Genomic DNA, 18,014 nt, shown 5'->3' with positions numbered 1-18,014 from the left:
GGTATTCAAAGCCCTTTATAATCTCGCCTTTCCAGTCATTTCATACCTTACTCCCTGACATATAATCTTTGATCCAGTAATACTGGCTTCCTGACTGTGCCACAAACAAGATACTCCATCTCTGAGCTCTGGACATTTTCTCTGGTGTCCTCCATGCCTAAAATGTTCTCCCTCTGACTAATGACCTCCTTGGCTTTCTTAAATCCTGATTAAAATCCCATCTTCTACAGCAAGGATGGGTAATGTTCCGCCCATGGGCTGTGCAAGGCCCAGGAAATCATTTGGTTTGGCTCTGTCAACAACAACCTCCTGCTGCTTGAGTTTTTAAGTTGATAATTTTGTGTGGTTGATGAATGATGTTATAAATATCCAAATGGGCCTTGGCAGAAAAAAAAAGTTCCCCACCCCTGTTCTACTGGAAGCTTTCTCCAATCCTTCTTAATTTCAGTGCCTTGCCTCTGTGAATTATATCCTGTTTGTCATGTATATGGTTTGTTTTGTACATATCTTTGTGAACAAGTATCTCCCCCATTAGTTTGTTAGCTTCTTGATGTCAGGGACCTTTTTTTGAATTCCCAGTACTTAGTACGGTGTCTGGCACTAGCTGGAACTTAACGAATGTTTATTGATCAATAAAAGATACATACAATGTAAATGAAAGGTAATTTCAGAAAAACAAAAGCAGATACTGCTAACTGGGGGGAGGAGGAGTGTAGAAAGGCTTCTTGCGGGTTAGATTTGAAGGAAGTCACGAAAGCCAGGAGATGGAGATGAAGAGGGAACATGTTCCAGGTGTTTGGGGCAGACAAGTGAAAAATAATATAATCTGGAAATGAATTACAAGAAGGGAAGAGAAGAAGAGGAATTACGCCAGTTTAGCTCTATCATAGTGTATGTGGAGGGGAACACAGTCTAAGACTGGAAAAGGAAGGAGGGGGTCCAGTTGTTAAGGGCTTTAAATGTGAAATAGTATTTTATGTTTGATGCTGGACTTTGAATCCTAGTGCTGTCTTTTCTGCCCTGCATTCCCTGTAGTAAATCATTTTACTTCCCTGTGCCTCATTTTCCTCAGTTAGAAGAAAGGTGGATTGAACAATATGGTCTGTTGTTGTTCAGTCAGTTATATCTGATTCTCCGTGACCTCATTGGGGGTTTTCTTGGCAAAAATAATGGAATAGTTGGCTGTTTCCTTTTCAAATTCATTTTACAGAGAAAGAAATTGAGGCAAACAGGGTTAAGTGACTTGCTCAGTGACACATACTTAGTAAGTCTCTGAGGCTAGATTTTAATTTGGGAAGATCAGTCTTCTTGATTCCAGCCAGTTTAGCTCTATCATAGTGTATGTGGAGGGGAACACAGTCTAAGACTGGAAAAGGCACTCTCTGCACTGTGCCGCCTGGCTGTGACTTAACGGGCTCAATTATCTTCTCTGCAGCTGATTCACAGATATATTCACATAGCGCTAAGTTTTCTTTTGAGCAGCAGTCTTCAATCACCTGTTGAATATTTCATAGGCATCTCAAACTCAGCATAGTCAAAGCAGAACTCATTCTTTCCCCTAATTTCAACCCTTTTCTGAACCTCCCTAATATTATCAAAGAAACTGCCACTCTTTCAGTCACCCAGGTTTACAACCTGAGTCATTTTTGACATACACACACACACACACACTCACACTCACACTCTCTCTCTGTCTCTCTCTCTCTCTCTCTCCCAGCTGAGGCTATTGGGGTTAAGTGACTTGTCCAGGGTCACACATTTGGGAAGTGTTAAGTATCTGATGTCAGATTTGAACTCAGGTCTTCCTGACTTCAGGGCTGGGGCTCTATCCACTACAACTAACTACCCCTTGATAGTCTCTCTTGCTCATTCCAATATCCAATCAGCTGTCAAATACTGTAATTTCTTCTAAAACATTTTTTCCATATATTACTGTCTTTCCACTCATTAGACCACTACTCTCATCAGTTCATAACTGGACTATTACAATAACCTTCGGAGATCTCAAAGAGAGATCTAGAGTCTACCTGTCTCAAAACTATTCCCATTTTATTTCTCCACTCAGCAGCTGACATGATTTTTTTTTTTTTAAACAGGTCTAACCATGTCACACTCTCTTTACTCATTAAACTCCAGTTATTCTTGATATACTCTGGGGTTAAATATAAATTCTTTTCTCATTTAAAGTCCTTCATAACCAAGACTCTTTTTATTCTTCCAACTTTTTTTACATTCTATTTTCCTCCTCATACTGTCCCCATAGAGCTATACTGGCCTATGTATTCTTCCTTAGACACCACATTACATTTCTATGAAACTTTTCACTGGCTAATCTAGAATGTTCTTTCTTTCTTTTTTTAAAAAAATTTTAATAGTCTTTTATTTACAGGTTATATGTATGGGTAACTTTACAGCATTGACAATTGCCAAATCTCTCATTCCAATTTTTCCCTTCCTTCCTCCCACCCCCTTCCCCAGATGGCAGGATGACCAGTAGAGGTTAAATATATTAAAATATAAATTAGATACACAATAAATATACATGACCAAACTGTTATTTTGCTGTACAAAAAGAATCGGACTCTGAAATATTGTACAATTAGCCTGTGAAGGAAATCCAAAATGCAGGCAGGCAAAAATATAGGGATTGGGAATTCAATGTAATGGTTCTTAGTCGTCTCCCAGAGTTCTTTTGCTGGGTATAGCTGGTTCAGTTCATTACTGCTCTATTGGAACTGATTTGGTTCATCTCATTGCTGAGGATGGCCAGGTCCATCAGAATCAATCGTCATATAATATTGTTGTTGAAGTATATAATGATCTCCTGGTCCTGCTCATTTCACTCAGCATCAGTTCGTGTAAGTCTCTCCAGGCCTTTCTGAAATCATCCTGCTGGTTATTTTTTACAGAACAATAACATGGAATGTTCTTTCTTTCAACCTGACTCTGGGAAATCCTTGTTGTTGCTGTTGTTTTTTGCAAGGCAATTGGGGTTGACTTGCCCAGGATCACATAGCTAGTGCTAAGTTTCTGAGGTCAAATTTGAATTCAGGTCCTCCTGACTCCAGGGCCAGGGCTCTATCGGCTGCACCATCTAGCTACTCCCACTATCCTTCTTTAAGAAGGGAGGTGACACTTCAGCATATATATATATATATATATATATATATATATATATATATATATATATATATATATATATATATATATACACACATACACAAAAACACATATATATTTGCCTTTACCATTAAAATATAAGCTCATTGTGGATTGCTCATCATTTTTATTATATTCTCAAGTCAACTCAAGGAGTAGCAGATAGTAAAAGATTTAGAAATGGTTGTTGGGGGAGTTAGGTGGTGCAATGGATGAATGAGTTCAAATCTACCCTCAGACATCTGACACTAACTAGCTGTGTGACTCTAGGCAAGTCCCTGAACCTCACTGATTTGCCCAAAAGAAAAAAATGCTTGTCAATTTTCTCTAAAGTCACTTCCAGATCTAAATCTAGGATGAGATATATAAAACTCTGCCTCTTTAAATAATAATTCTCAGAGTCATACTATGCATCCTGATATTTGATTCAGATAACAAGATTGCCTCCGATTTCAACTATTTTCTGTATGTAAGACTGTAAAAATCTATGTTCAGGTCTTCTCTCTGAGCTCCTGTCCTGTATTCTCAGTTGGCTGCTGGACATCATTACCTGAATGTTCCACAGGCATGTCAATTCAACATGCCTCGAAATGAACTTAAAAATAAGTATTAAAATAGCTAGCATGTATTTAATGCTTTAAGATCGCAAAGCATTGTATGTTCATGCTGTCATGCATGTTACAACTCTCTTTCTTGCTAAATCCTCTGCCTGACTTTTTTATATCTGTTGATACCATCGTGTTTTCTTTTAGACTCTAGGTTTCCATCTTTCAAATCATCATTCACTCTTTACCATAATCTTAATTTTCCTCCTCCCTTTTCATTTTCCCCACTAAGCCACTGCTTCTTGTTGGTGTCATTCCTTTGGGATTTTGAGTCATTTTAGAATAAGAGTCATTCCCCAATTAACAAATAGTCAAAGGATATAGACAGTTTTCAAGAGACAAAACTGAAACTATCAATAGTCATAAAAATATCCTAAATAACTAATAAAATTGCAAATTAAAACAACTGAGATTCTGGCAAAGTTGATGAAAAAAATAACAAATGTTGGAGGTGCTGTAGAAATATAGGTTGTAATGCAGACACAGTCCAGATGAAAAGTCCAGATAAAAAACATAGAGGTAGCTGTAACAATTTTTATTGCTACTTACAAAGGAAAATAGAAAACAGTTGCTATTAGCAGAGGGGTGGGAGATCCATACTCCAAAGGCTCAGACAGCTCAAGGCTTTGCCTTATGTGTCATTTGAGACAAAGAGAGAGTATGATTATGATGAGACTGTTCTGTTATCTACAGAACTAATAAAATACAGATATTTTCTAGATTACCTAATAAGGAAGAGGAATGAGGAACATGGAACTGGGAATGAGGAATAGAGAACTAGGAAAATTACCCTTAACAATACCATTCTATCTAGGCCTAAAAATGGGGAGTGATGCTGGGATTATACTAGTCATACTATTTATCACTGGCTGACATAGATATGACATAGAGTGGATAGAGTACTGAAGCTGGAAACAGGAAGACTTTTTTTTCAAATTCAAATCTGGCCTCAGACAGCCATGTGATCCTGAGCAAATCACTGGTCCCTGTTTGCCTCAGTTTCCTCACCTGTAAAATGAATTGGAGAAAGAAATGGTCAACTCCTCCAGTATCTGACAAGAAAACCCCAAATGGGGTCATGAAGAGTCAGACACTACTGAAAAAGACTGAACAACAAGTGAATAGATAACACTAGTATTCTGTTGGTAGCTCTGTGAGTTGGTATTTTTATTCTAGAAAGCAATTTGGACCTATGCTCTCAAAGTAACTAAACTGGTTATACTTTTTTTTTTTTTTTTTTTTTTTTTTTTGCTGAGGCCCTTGGGGTTCAGTGACTTGCCTGGGGTCACACAGCTAGGACGGGTTAAGTGTCTGAGGTCAGATTTGAACTCAGTTACTCCTGACTTCAGGGCTGGTACTTTATCTGCCCCGGTTATACTTTTTGATCCAGAAATACTACTACTAGATCAATAGAGATCAAAGAAAGTAAGAAATATTTATATTGGCTCCTTTTGTAGTGAAAAAAACTGAAAACTTAGAAGGTGAAAATCAATTGGGAAATAGCTGGACAAATTTATGGCATATGATTTTAATGGACTGTACCATTGCATTGTAACAAGTGATGAAAGAAAAAGATTCAGAGAAATCTGGAAAGTTTTCTTTTTCCCCTGAGGCAATTGGGGTTAATTAACTTACTCAGGATCACACAGCCAGGAAAGTAATAAATGTCCAAGACCAGATTTGAACTCAGGTCTTCCTGACTTCAGGACTGGTAGATTATCCACTGCACTACCTAGCTGCCCCAACCTGGAAAGATTTATATGGAGTAATATGAAGTAAAAAAGAGCAGGACCAAAAGGACAGTTTATAAAATAGCAACATTATAAAAAGATAAATTTTGAAAGATAAAACTCTGATCAGTGCAGTGATCAACTATGATTTCAGATGATAACAAGGTATCACCAAATGCTCAGATCACCAAAGAGCAACCCTGGTTTAAATGAAACTATTTTTGGGAATAGTTAATATGAACATTTGTTTTGCTTTACTATGTATTTGCATTTTTGTTCCAAGTATTTTGTTTTGACATTTTAGAATTTTACTGATGTGTTTTGTTTTTATATATTGCAAACATTTACAGATTATCCTCCCTCCATGAGAGGTCTCTTTTAGCCAAGTCAAAACAATTAAGCAGTGACTTCATCTGAAAGATCATGCAATATTCCATTACTACAGAACTCCTTGCATCTTTATTTTTAAAAGGTTAACTGAAAAGCAATAAATTGCTATAATGCTTCTATCTTCAAATCCAAGCAACAATAAAAGAGAGCTCCAGAAAAAATTCTGAAACAGCAGAACCAGCAAAAAGATAGATTAAAACATGCTAATATTAGAAGAGAAACTAGTTACAGGGGGGAAAAAAATCTTTGAAGCAAATTTCTCTAGTAAAGATCTCATATCTATGCTATATAAATAACTAATTCAAATTTATAAGAATAAGAGTCATTCCCCAACTAACAAATAGTCAAAGGATATAGACAGTTTTTTAAAAATAACTTTTTATTGACAGAACCCATGCCAGGGTAATTTTTTACATTATCCCTTGCATTCACTTCTGTTCCGATTTTTCCCCTCCCTCTTCCCCCTCCTTCTCCCCCAGATGGTAAGCAGTCCTTTACATGTTAAATAGGTTACAGTATATCCTAGATACAATATATGTGTGCAGAACCGAACAGTTGTCTTGTTGCACAGGAAAAATTGGATTCAGAAGGTAGAAATAACCTGGGAAGAAAAACAAAATGCAAATGGTTTACATTCATTTCCCAGTGTTTCTTCTCTGGGTGTAGCTGCTTCTGTCCATCATTGATCAATTGAAACTGAATTAGATCTCTTTGTTGAAGAAATCCACTTCCCTCAGAACACATCTTCATACAGTATCATTGTTGAAGTATATAATGATCTCCTGGTTCTCCTCATTTCACTTAGCATCAGTTCACGTAAGTCTCTCCAAGCCTCTCTGTATTTATCCTGCTGGTCATTTCTTACAGAACAATAATATTCTATAACATTCATATACCACAATTTACCTAACCATTCTCTAATTGATGGGCATCCATTCATTTTCCAGTTTCTAGCCACTACAAACGGGGCTGCCACAAACATTTTGGCACATACAGGTCCCTTTCCCTTCTTTAGTATCTCTTTGGGGTATAAACCCAGTAGAAACACTGCTGGATCAAAGGGTATGCACAGTTTGATAACTTTTTGAGCATAGTTCCAAATTGCTCTCCAGAATGGCTGGATGTGTTCACAATTCCACTAACAATGTATCAGTGTCCCTGTTTTCCCACATCCCCTCCAACATTCTGCGTTATCTTTCCCTGTCATTCTAGCCAATCTAGACAATCTGGTATCTCAGAGTTGTCTTTATTTGCATTTCTCTGATTAATAATGATTTGGAGCATATTTTCATATGTTTAGAAATAGTTTCAATTTCTTCATCTGAGAATTGTCTGTTCATGTCCTTTGACCATTTATCAACTGGAGAATGGGACAGTTTTCAAGAGACAAAACTGAAACTATCAATAGTCATAAAAATATTCTAAATAACTAATGAAATTGAAAATTAAAACAATTGAGATTCTGGCAAAGTTGATGGAAAAAAAATAACAAATGTTGGAGGTGCTGTAGAAATATAGGTTGTAATGCAATGTAATTCTTTTAGCCCAAGAAATTTTGAATATTGTCAAGAAAGTTCTATCTCACTCAGGTAAAAGCTAGAGCACAGTCCGGGACAGCAAGCCCCATCTCAGCAAACCAACAGGAGATCCTGAACCCCAGTGTAGTAAAACAAATAAATACGAACACTAGGATCCCTTATGTGCATCAGCAGATCCAGGGGAGATGGCAGATTTTGGCTTCAAGAACCACAATGGACCCTAGAAAATAGTCATCTTCCACTGAGCTTTAGTGTAGGCCCAGGAAATGCAGAAACACTTCACTGGCCTTAGATACCTCACTAGGACTCCACTTCTGCACTATATAAGCTGCCTCATATACATCATCATATACAAGAGTCGCCTGTGGACTGGAGAACAAAATCAGATAAACAGTCAGGGCCTGCAGCCACTGGCACAGTGTCTCTTCCATCCTGAGAGCAAACTTAAATTTAAAAGAAAAGAAAAAGACCAGGAAAAAAAATGAACAAAAAAGAATAAAAAAAAGAATCCAACCCTAGAAAGTTATGATGTTGACAGAGAAGAAGATCGAGACAAACTCAGAAGAGGAACAATGTCTGGACTGCAAAGTAGGAAGGGAGGAGATTAAGTAAAGGTGCCAGAATTTTGGATGCTGGAAGAAACTGATGAAGAGAGAGCAAACAGAGGAAGGTGGTAAACAGAAACAAAACAGTTTCATGGAAAGAAAGGGTGAAAGAAAAGATAAAATAAACAGGAAAAAAAATAGGATGGTGGGAAATAGTAATTATAGGATGAAATATCCCATAAAAAATAAATGGACAGCAGAGTAGATTTAAAAAACCAACAATTCTACAACCTGTTATTTATAAGAAACATACTTGATGCAGAGAGACACACAGAGTAAATGTAAGAGGTTGGAGCAGAATCTATTCTGCTTCAGTTGAAGATAAAAAAAATAAGTAGGGGAAACAATCCTGATCTCAGACAAAGTAAAAGACAAAGTAAAAAAAAAAAAAAGACAAAAAAATAGATCTAATTAAAAGAGATAAGGAAGGAAACTACATCTTGCTAAAAAATATGATAGACAAAGAAATAATATCAAAACTAAACAAATATGCACCAAGTAGTGTGGTATCCAAATTCTTGAAGAAGTTAAGTGAGTTATAGGTTCATGATCGAATCAGAAATAGAGAGCATGATGAAATGTAAAATAGATAATTTTGATTTTAATAAATTAATAAGAGTTTACACAAATAAAAAATGCAACCAAGGAAAACAGAAAACTGAAATAATCTTTATAGCAAGTATCTTTGATAAAGCCTCTTTAAGATAACATGTTAAAATAAAATTAGGAAGCAGGAGAGAAAAGAATAGTTGATATAGAAGCCTAGTTCCAAATAAAATTAGGCAAAAAAGCTCACATATAAAAATAAAGGCTCCCAAGCGCAGAGTCCATGTTTCCAGTGGGAGGAGAATGGGGATGATGTCTGGAGAGCAGGTAGCCTAAAGTGGAGATAGAAAGGGAATGCCTGGAGGTCAGGCTCTGGGCAAAATAAAGCAGAAGCTTTATGGGTAAAGTCCAAAGCATAAAAATATTTTGAAAAGTTTCTTTATAACTTTACAACATTTCAAAATAGCATATCTTTTCAAAAGTTCTCAGCTATTTTTGAAAGTATATTTGGAATTTTGTGCGTCAGCTTCAGAATTAGGACTGTTTGGTTTTAGCAGAGTTGCCAGAAGACTGATTTGCTGGCTACTGACCCAACAGAACCTCTTGTTCTCTCCAGATAAATCATTAGTTTGAAAAAGCAGTGAATCACAGTGCTAAATGTAATCAGATGCCATAGCTCCATAGATATTCTGGGACTTCTTTGTATTATGTGTTTGACTTTATCAGTTCATTTCCAGGGGGGAAAAATCAAACAGTTGAACAAATATTTGCCCTGAAAAGTTAGATTCAATCAATAAAATATTATATTGAGTTACTACTGTTCATTTATTATCCATGTGATCTTGGATAAATCACTTTGCCTCTGTAAGTTTATTTTCTCATCAATAAAATTAGGTAGTCTAGCTAGCCTTTGAGGCCTTTTCTGACTAAATCTATGAACAAATGCTCTTAATAATGTGTCAAGAATTGCACTAAGTAGGTTAAAAGAAAATGGTCTTTATCTCTAAGGAGTTTATAATTTATTGGAGAAAGACAATATGTTTTGTTGTTGTTCAATTCTTTTTAAATTCTATTCTACTCTTCATTACCCCATTTAGGGTTTTCTTGCAAAAGATACTGGAGTGATTTATCATTTCCTTCTCTAGTTTACTGTACAAATGAGGAAATAGCAAGTGATTTGCCCAGGATCATATAGCTAGTAAATATATGAAGCCAGATTTGAATTGAGGAGGAAGAATCATTCTGACTTTTGAAGCACTCCACTGTGCCACCCAGTTGCCAGACAACAATATACACATTTAAATAGATGAGAAATAAAAAGTATATTTTGGCTGAGTATTAATATAACATTAGTTACTAGAAGCATTAGGGAAAGTCTCATCTATAAGGTGGTCAAGATCTGAAGAAAGCCAAGGGTTTTAAGATGTGACATTGAGAAAGTACAGGATATAAAAAGCTAGTCAGTCAATAAACAATTATTAAACACCTACTATGTGCTCAACATTGTACTAAGTCTGAGGATACAATGAAATGCACAAAGCATTCCCTGCCCTCAAAGGTTTAATGAGGTAGACAACTTGCAAATAACTGCATGAAAACAAATTATAGTTTAAGGGTAATTGGAGATAATCTTAGAGGAAAAGCACTAAAAACAAAGAACAGGGGGAAAGGTTTCTTGGAGAAGATGAGGCTTTAGATTAAAATTGAAAAAAGCAGAAATAGCATTGTTAAAGGAAAGCTTTCCAGGCAAGCCAAGGAAAATGCCCAGAGGTGAGAGATAGAATGTCCTGTTCATGGAACACTATATGTCAATGTCATTGCTCCACAATCCATGAGTAGTATAAGGTGTAAAAAGATGGAAATATAGAGGCTGCAGATTTAAATTTAAATTCCAAACAGTGTTTTCTGTTTGATTTTGGAGGTGATAGGAGATCACTGGAATTGGGAACCAGACATGGATTTTATATTTGATCTTGAAGATAATAGGAAACCACTAGAGTTTATTATGTAGAGGGGATGATATTCTAACATCTACATTTGAGGAAGATCACATTGACGATTGAGTGAAAGATGGATTGGAGTGGGAGACTTAAGGCAAGAGGAGAAAGTTGATTACAACAGTTTTAGCATGAAGTGGTAAGAGGATATATATTAGAAAAATTATGAAGGTAGAAAGGGCAAGAATTAATCATTGGTTGGACCTGGAGGGTGATAAAAAAATGAGGAGTTGAAAATCATATCTAAATTTTGAGCATGGGTGACTGAGGAGATATGATATTCTACACAGTAATAGGAAAGTTAGGAGGAAAGAAAAGTTTTGGGAAAAAAATACTTAGTTCATTTTGGAAATGTTAAATTTAAGATGCCTATGGAACATACAAATCAAAATATCTAAAAGACAGCTAGAGATATTGCACTGGAGGCTAAAAGAGAGGTTAACAGATCAATTTTAGTACAATGTTGAGCACATAGTAGGTGTTTAATAATTGTTTATTGACTGACTAGCAAACTCAATGATTTCCTAACAGAACTACCCTGCCTGAACAATTCCATTATCTAACGAAGGCAATCCAGCTCTAGTTTTTAAAGATCTAATTGTTAAGAAACCTTTGTCTCATTTCACTTGCCTCATTGGCCCTCTTAGACCTTGGTCAGACATTTCAAAGCTATCCTGTCTAACATCCTAAATCTTTTCATCTCTCAAACAATGACTAACATTTATATAATATCTTAAAGTTTACAAGGTACTTAACATGCATTATCTCATTCAATCCTGGCAATAACCCTATGAGGTAGGTATTGCTACTGTCCCCATTTTATAGATGAGGTGCACTATAGGTGGTGCACTGGATAGAGTGCTAGGTTTAGATTCAGGAAGACTTGAATTTAAATTAGCTTCAGACATTGAGTAGCTGTGTGATTCTGGTCAAGTCACTTAATCTCAATATGCCTCAATTTCTTTATCTGTAAAATGTGGATAATAACAGCAGCTACTTGCCTGGTTTGTAGTGAGGATTGCAGGGGTCCTTAAACTACAGCCCGTGGGCCAGATGCGGCAGCTGAGGACATTTATCCCCCTCACCCAGGGCTATGAAGTTTCTTTCTTTAAAGGCCCACAAAACAATGTTTTTGTTTTTACTGTAGTCTGGCCCTCCAACAGTCTGAGGGACGGTGAACTGGCCCCCTATTTAAAAAATTTGAGGACTCCTGATAGTGAGAAACTAATTATAAAGTGCTTAGCATAATGTTTGGCACCTAGTATATGGGATTTGTCTAGGTTCATATACACCTAACAAATATCTGAGGCAGAATTACAATCCATGAGCCTTCTTTATCCATAAGTCAAGGTTATCTTCACAATGGTACCTAACTGACCTTCTATTCTCTAACTAATGTCATCATACAAATTGGGTCATTCTCACCAATTTTTGTTTTATCCTCTCCAGTTCCTGGACTGCTGAACTCTACTACAGAAAGCTATAAACTTTATTGGCTGAATGCCTATCTCTGTGACTGCCTAGCTATGACTTAATCTCAGAAAAATTCTATTTATTTTCAACTTGGTCCTCGTTAAAGATGAATATTAATTCATCTTTTGTGGCTTCCTTTTCATATATTGCAGTGAGAATGGGGAGGGGAGAATAGATGCGTGAAATATCTAAAAGAAGAGATTAAAAATGACTCAATCTTTATCCATTGAGAATGAGAGAATAGTGCTATCATATACTGAAATATGGAGGTCAAAGGGAGAAACAGAGGGAAGATGAGTTATTTAATATAATGATACTTATATTATTTATTCTATTATAGAATAATATAATTAATATAATAATAATTAAAATAATTATGGGTTTTGACATCTTGGAGGTAGAAATGGAACAGAAAGGAAGATGAAAGCATCTGATAAGCATTTGGAGATGCCCGTTAGAACTTTGGAGAGAGTTTAGAGAGGTACTGAAATCATCCATAAACATATTAATATTTAAAGTCAATGAATTGAACAAAGTCTTAGAGGGGGTGTATCAAGAGAAAAGAGCAGAAGAACAAAGACAAAATCTTAGAAATTAAGAAAGACAGAGTTTAGGTAACTTAACCAGTGTTAAGCTATTAGTGTCTGTGACTTGATTTGAACTCTGGTCTTCCTGATTCTAGATCCAACATTTTAATCACTGTGCCACACACCTATCTACATATAATATTGTAGTTTTTTATAGTACCTTGCACATTGTAGGCAATTGAACAATTGTTTGTTCAAATGAAATGGCAAGTTTTGGTAGTGAGTTTGGCAGATTTTAATAAGTTTAACTTCAAGTGAAATATTTTCTTATTTTTCTTTTTACATTTTATATTTTTATGCCAAAATTATTATTGCTACACTAATTAAGCTAAATTTTTTTTGTGATTTTTCTTCTTCTTTCAACAATATTTCAAAAACTTGAAGAGAGATAGTATGACTACTCCTTCCAAAGATTTTTTTGTGTTGCTGACACACATAAAATTATTACCAGTGACTACCTTGATGATGAATGAAAAAAAAAAATTATTGATCATTTACGTGCAAAGCAAAGGAAATAGATGTACAAAAGCTAAGCAAATTTCTGTTCTCCAAGGTCTTATGTTCTGTTAGGAGGAGATGAGACATAGAAAATCATCCCCAGCAAAGTAGAGGGAAAGACTCAATTACCCATTGGGTATAGTAGCAAGGTAGATAGCAATGCATCTTTTTTAGTGTCCTTTCTATGGATAAAACAGCATCCATTTCTGATATTGATAAATTTGACAGTACTCAAGACTTTGGTAATAAGAAACATTATTGGGACAGGCTCTTTTCTAAAAAAAGCAGAAATGGCCAAAGGATATTTGTGACTGGTCTTCACTTAAATGGCAGACTTCTGGATGTTCCAATTAAGATAGGTCTTATATGCTATTAATGTGTCACTATCTCTGGCACTGCTCCCCCAATCACCAAGGGTTGTAAGCATTGCCCAAGATAGTTGGAACCAGGAGCAGCTAAAGCTCCAGCAACTTCCATTGGCATGAGCCCCTTGCTACATGATCATTTCTCAAGGCAAGGACAAACAGTATATTGCTAACTCACACTTAAGGCCTTTCCAAGTTGGTAGAGGACCTATTAAAACTTGCATTCCACTAGTATCCCAGTAAGTAAAGATCACTTTGACATAAGAACTGTCTCAGAATGGAGATCCAATTAAATCTTCAAATTCAATCTGGAAACCTGTTTTACAATAAATTGAGGCAGAACCATAAAGAGTGAAAGATATTTTAAAAACATTTTGGATCATATTTGTTTTCTCTATAAGAAACATAAAATTTATGAACAGTTTTTATCATATTCAGATGGATCTTTGACACTGTTAAGGTAAATATTTCCACCAACAATACCACTAGCTATGGCTATCTCTCCTATCTAGCTCATATCCATATCTTTTCATCAATTCACTACAGTGTTCTATCTAATGTGACAAGAGCTTTGTTGGGCTATCTATCAATTATCTTTTATATCCACCACATGATCAACCAATCTTCTTTTTAGATCAAATCTTTTTGATGACATCCTTTGCCTTCCTAATTTGTTATTTGTGATATATTGCAGATTATTCATATCTATCATATACTTTACCATTACTTTTTGGGTGAATCTCTATTTAAATTCTTCATTGATCATAGTGTTCTATTACTTACAGCCAGACAATAATAATGGAACAATGTTGATAGTACAAACATGAGCCTTTGTTTCAAGGAGAAGCTTTGGAATCATTACAAGAACTTTTTAGTTGTATTATCCTAGATTTAAAGCTGGGAGAAATTTTATGAAACCTTCTAGTCCAAACACCATTTTATAAAGGTTATTTTTCTTTAGTACTATTTCTCATAAGCCTCCCATCTGGTAAGTTCCTCCATATCAATTTAATATCATTTAATCAATTATTAATGTCTTGATATTAATTTATATAATTAGCATGAATTCGATTTTACAACAAAGGGATATTTATTGACATACAGAAAGAAGCAAAGTACAAAAACATCTTTTTGAATCAGGACATACTGTGCTCTGTATACCTTAGTACCTGGGGAGTGCCCACAAAAGTGCAAGAATGTTTTGGAATAAACAAGCTGCAAATTCCATGAGAACAGATTCCTTTTTTTTTTTTTTCCTTTAAATATTATGTCTCTTCCATTTTATAGTGTTTGGTAAACAGTGAGAAGCAAGGTGGAATAGTAGTAGGATCTTGTACTTGGTTCAAGAAGACACAAATTTAAGGAAGGGAAGGAAACAAGCATTTATTAAGGACCTAGAATGTGCCAAGAAGTATATTAAGTACTTTACAAATATCTCGTTTGGTCTTCACAAGAGTCCTAAGAAATATTATCCCCAGTTTACAGTTGGAGCAGTCAGATGTTTAAGTGCAGGTCAGGAAAACACAGCTAGTTAAATACCTGAGCCTCAGAAATCAGTTTTATTTATTGTTTTGTTGATTGTGTGGATTCAAGAAATGTTGGAGAAATGTTAATAATGCAGATTAATCTTAAAAATTTGCCTCAGAAACATTTCCTTGGGGTTGCGTTTAACAAATGTGTGTATGTGTCTATGTATGTGTGTGTGTGTGTGTGTGTGTGTGTGTGTGTGTGTGTGTGTATTTTTTTCCTTTAGAGCTAGCTGGCGGTTAAACATTTATCAGCACAGCATTGGTCACACCTCTCTCTGCATTTAACTGGAAGCTAGAAATCATGACTGTATATGACAACCTTGAAGAAGATAGACTTTTTCAGTAAATGGATAGTATGGAGAGCTGCAACACAGTTATTCATAAATCTTGTTCTCCTTAGTTCTAAATTATATTTGATTGGAGTTAATCAAGGTGGAATCAGCCTTTCCCTCTTCCTCCCCCTCTTCCCAAGTGACTAGCATCTAGACATTCCCAAGGGAACCATCTTTTTGCAGTGAATAATTTGCCGAGAGGGGAAGATCTTTTAAAGATGCAAGAATTGTACACCACAGCTCATGCTCATGTGTTCTCAGGAGCTCATGTCCTACTTGTGCTGGTTTGAGACAAATCAGAAACATGTGATTCTTTGTTCCCTGCATATGAGCAGAATATTTCTTAACATGGATTCAAAATAGCTATCCTGGTTCTCAATAGAAAACCATAAGTTTTAGCTCTCCCTTTTTCAGTCATTGACTCTCTAGCTCTACTCATGTACAATAATGATTCATTTCTTTTTTCATGATCTGGGACAATTTTTTACTTATAGTGGGTGTTTTGAGCCACACTGGCTATCATTAATTAGAAAGATACTAAAAAGATTTCAAGTTAATCAAACATCTAAAATCTTCACATGATATAATGTACCATATGCTTTTGTGGCTTTAACACAATAGTATTTTTAAAAGCTATTAATTTATACCTGAAACAGAAAAGAGCCTTTTCTCGCAATATTTTCTTGGATTTAAATGGACTTTGAGAACTAAAGAGTCACACATTTTTGATTTGTCTTAAACCAGCATATGGCACAGGATCCTGAAAACATATGAGTATGATCTGTAGTAACTTCCTTGCATCTTTAAAAGGCATTTCTCTCTTTGCTCCCACCTTTATTTTCGGAGTAAGTATTCCCTGAAAAAGCTGATTGCTTTAACACTATCCAAGTGTTTTCCTGTTTCTTTTCACAGCATCTTTATTAAAGATAGCTATACAAGGTAGTGGTTAGAATACTGGGATTGATATCAGTTCAAATTTAACTAAATGTATACACTTCTTTTCTGTATGACCCTGGGAAATACACTTAAGCTCTCTATATATCAATTTCTTCAATTGTAAAAGGGGAATAATAATAATATGAATGCTTATTGCCTCCCTTAAAACAATTCTTGGAACTATGAATAAATTTTAAAAAATTCAATTCAGATTGTCCATTCAGTTTTTCATTTCAAGATTTATTCATGAATTTACATAATTCTGTGGGACAAAGATGTGTTCAAAATCCTGTAATGGTTAATTATCTCAAAAACTCAAATATATAAGTGGTTACATCAGAACTCTTATTTTACAATGTATGATAATAAGTAGCATTTATATAGTGCTTTAACATTCACAAAGCACTTTCATTTTATTGTTACAATAATCCTAAATTTTATTATTTATCCCCATTTTAAAATAAGGATTTTGAAGGTAAGAGCTTAAATGACTTGCCCAGAGTTACACAGCTATTAAGTGTCTGACATCTGATTTGAACTCAGAGCTTCCTGATTCCAGGTACAGTGCTTTATCTACTGGGTCCCTAATGGCCCAGAATGACAGAAGTGATCATTAAAGCACCCAAATAAATTCTTGCCTCAAAGTAATATTTTTAGCTCTTAACCACAAAACTCTAAATGGAGTTGGACATGACTGGAATGACTGAACAATAATATCACTCATATACTTCTTCTTGAAGATGTCCCCAAAAACAGAGAAACTACCCCATCTTAAAGAAGCTCATGTTATTTAAAAGCAGCTCAAATTGTTAGAAAGATGGTTGTTTGTTTGTTTGTTTTTTTGGAGGGGGTCAAGGCAGACGGGATTGTGACTTGAGGAAGTTTTTTTTCTTGACATTAACCCTAAGTTCATTATGTGTAGCTTCCCATCTATTGTTCCTGGTTCTAGCTTTTAGAGTAAAATAGAAGCCCAATCCCTCTTTCAGGTAACAACATTTCTAACATACAAAGATAGTTTTCTCTTTTCCAAACTAAACATTTCCTGAGCCTTTAACTCATCCTAATAAGATATGGACTAGACTCAAGGCATCTCACTGTTCTGGCTGCCTTTCTTTGGATGCTTTCTTTGGATCCTCCCTCATCCCCTTAAAAAAATTTTTTTTTTAATAAACTATGGTATCTTGCCAAGAGTACTGTAATTCAGATGTGGTCTGAGCAGGGCAGAGTACAGAGGGAATATAATCTCTTTATTCCCAGAATTTATGCTCCTTTTAATGAAATTCAAATTCACATTTTTTTTTTTCATATCACATCATCCCATTGACTTATATCAAGTTTATTGCTATTGTTCAGTGAAGCCTGACTTTTTGTCACTAAAATGGTCAGGCTTTTTAGAAAAAACTGCTTCATCCATCTTTTGCTTATGAAATTGAATTTTTGAGCCCTGGAGAAAGACTTTACATTTATTTCTTTAAAACTTAATCTTATGATCAATTCTGATGGGATGTGGCTTTTTTCAATAGTGAGGTTATTCGGGACAGTTCCAATGCTCTTGTACTGAAGAGAGCCATCTATCTGTATGTGAATCACAACATAGCATTTTCACTCTTTTTGTTGTTTTTGCTTCCATTTTGTTTTCTTTCTCATTTTTTTCTTTTTGATCTGATTTTTCTTGTGCAGAATGAAGTTTGTAGAAATACATTTAGAAGAATTGCACATATTTA

The sequence above is a fragment of the Antechinus flavipes genome, chromosome 1 (assembly GCF_016432865.1).
Source record: "Antechinus flavipes isolate AdamAnt ecotype Samford, QLD, Australia chromosome 1, AdamAnt_v2, whole genome shotgun sequence".
NCBI lineage: Eukaryota > Metazoa > Chordata > Mammalia > Dasyuromorphia > Dasyuridae > Antechinus > Antechinus flavipes.
The sequence above is the reverse complement of the archived record's forward strand: the minus strand, read 5'-3'. Positions refer to the sequence as shown.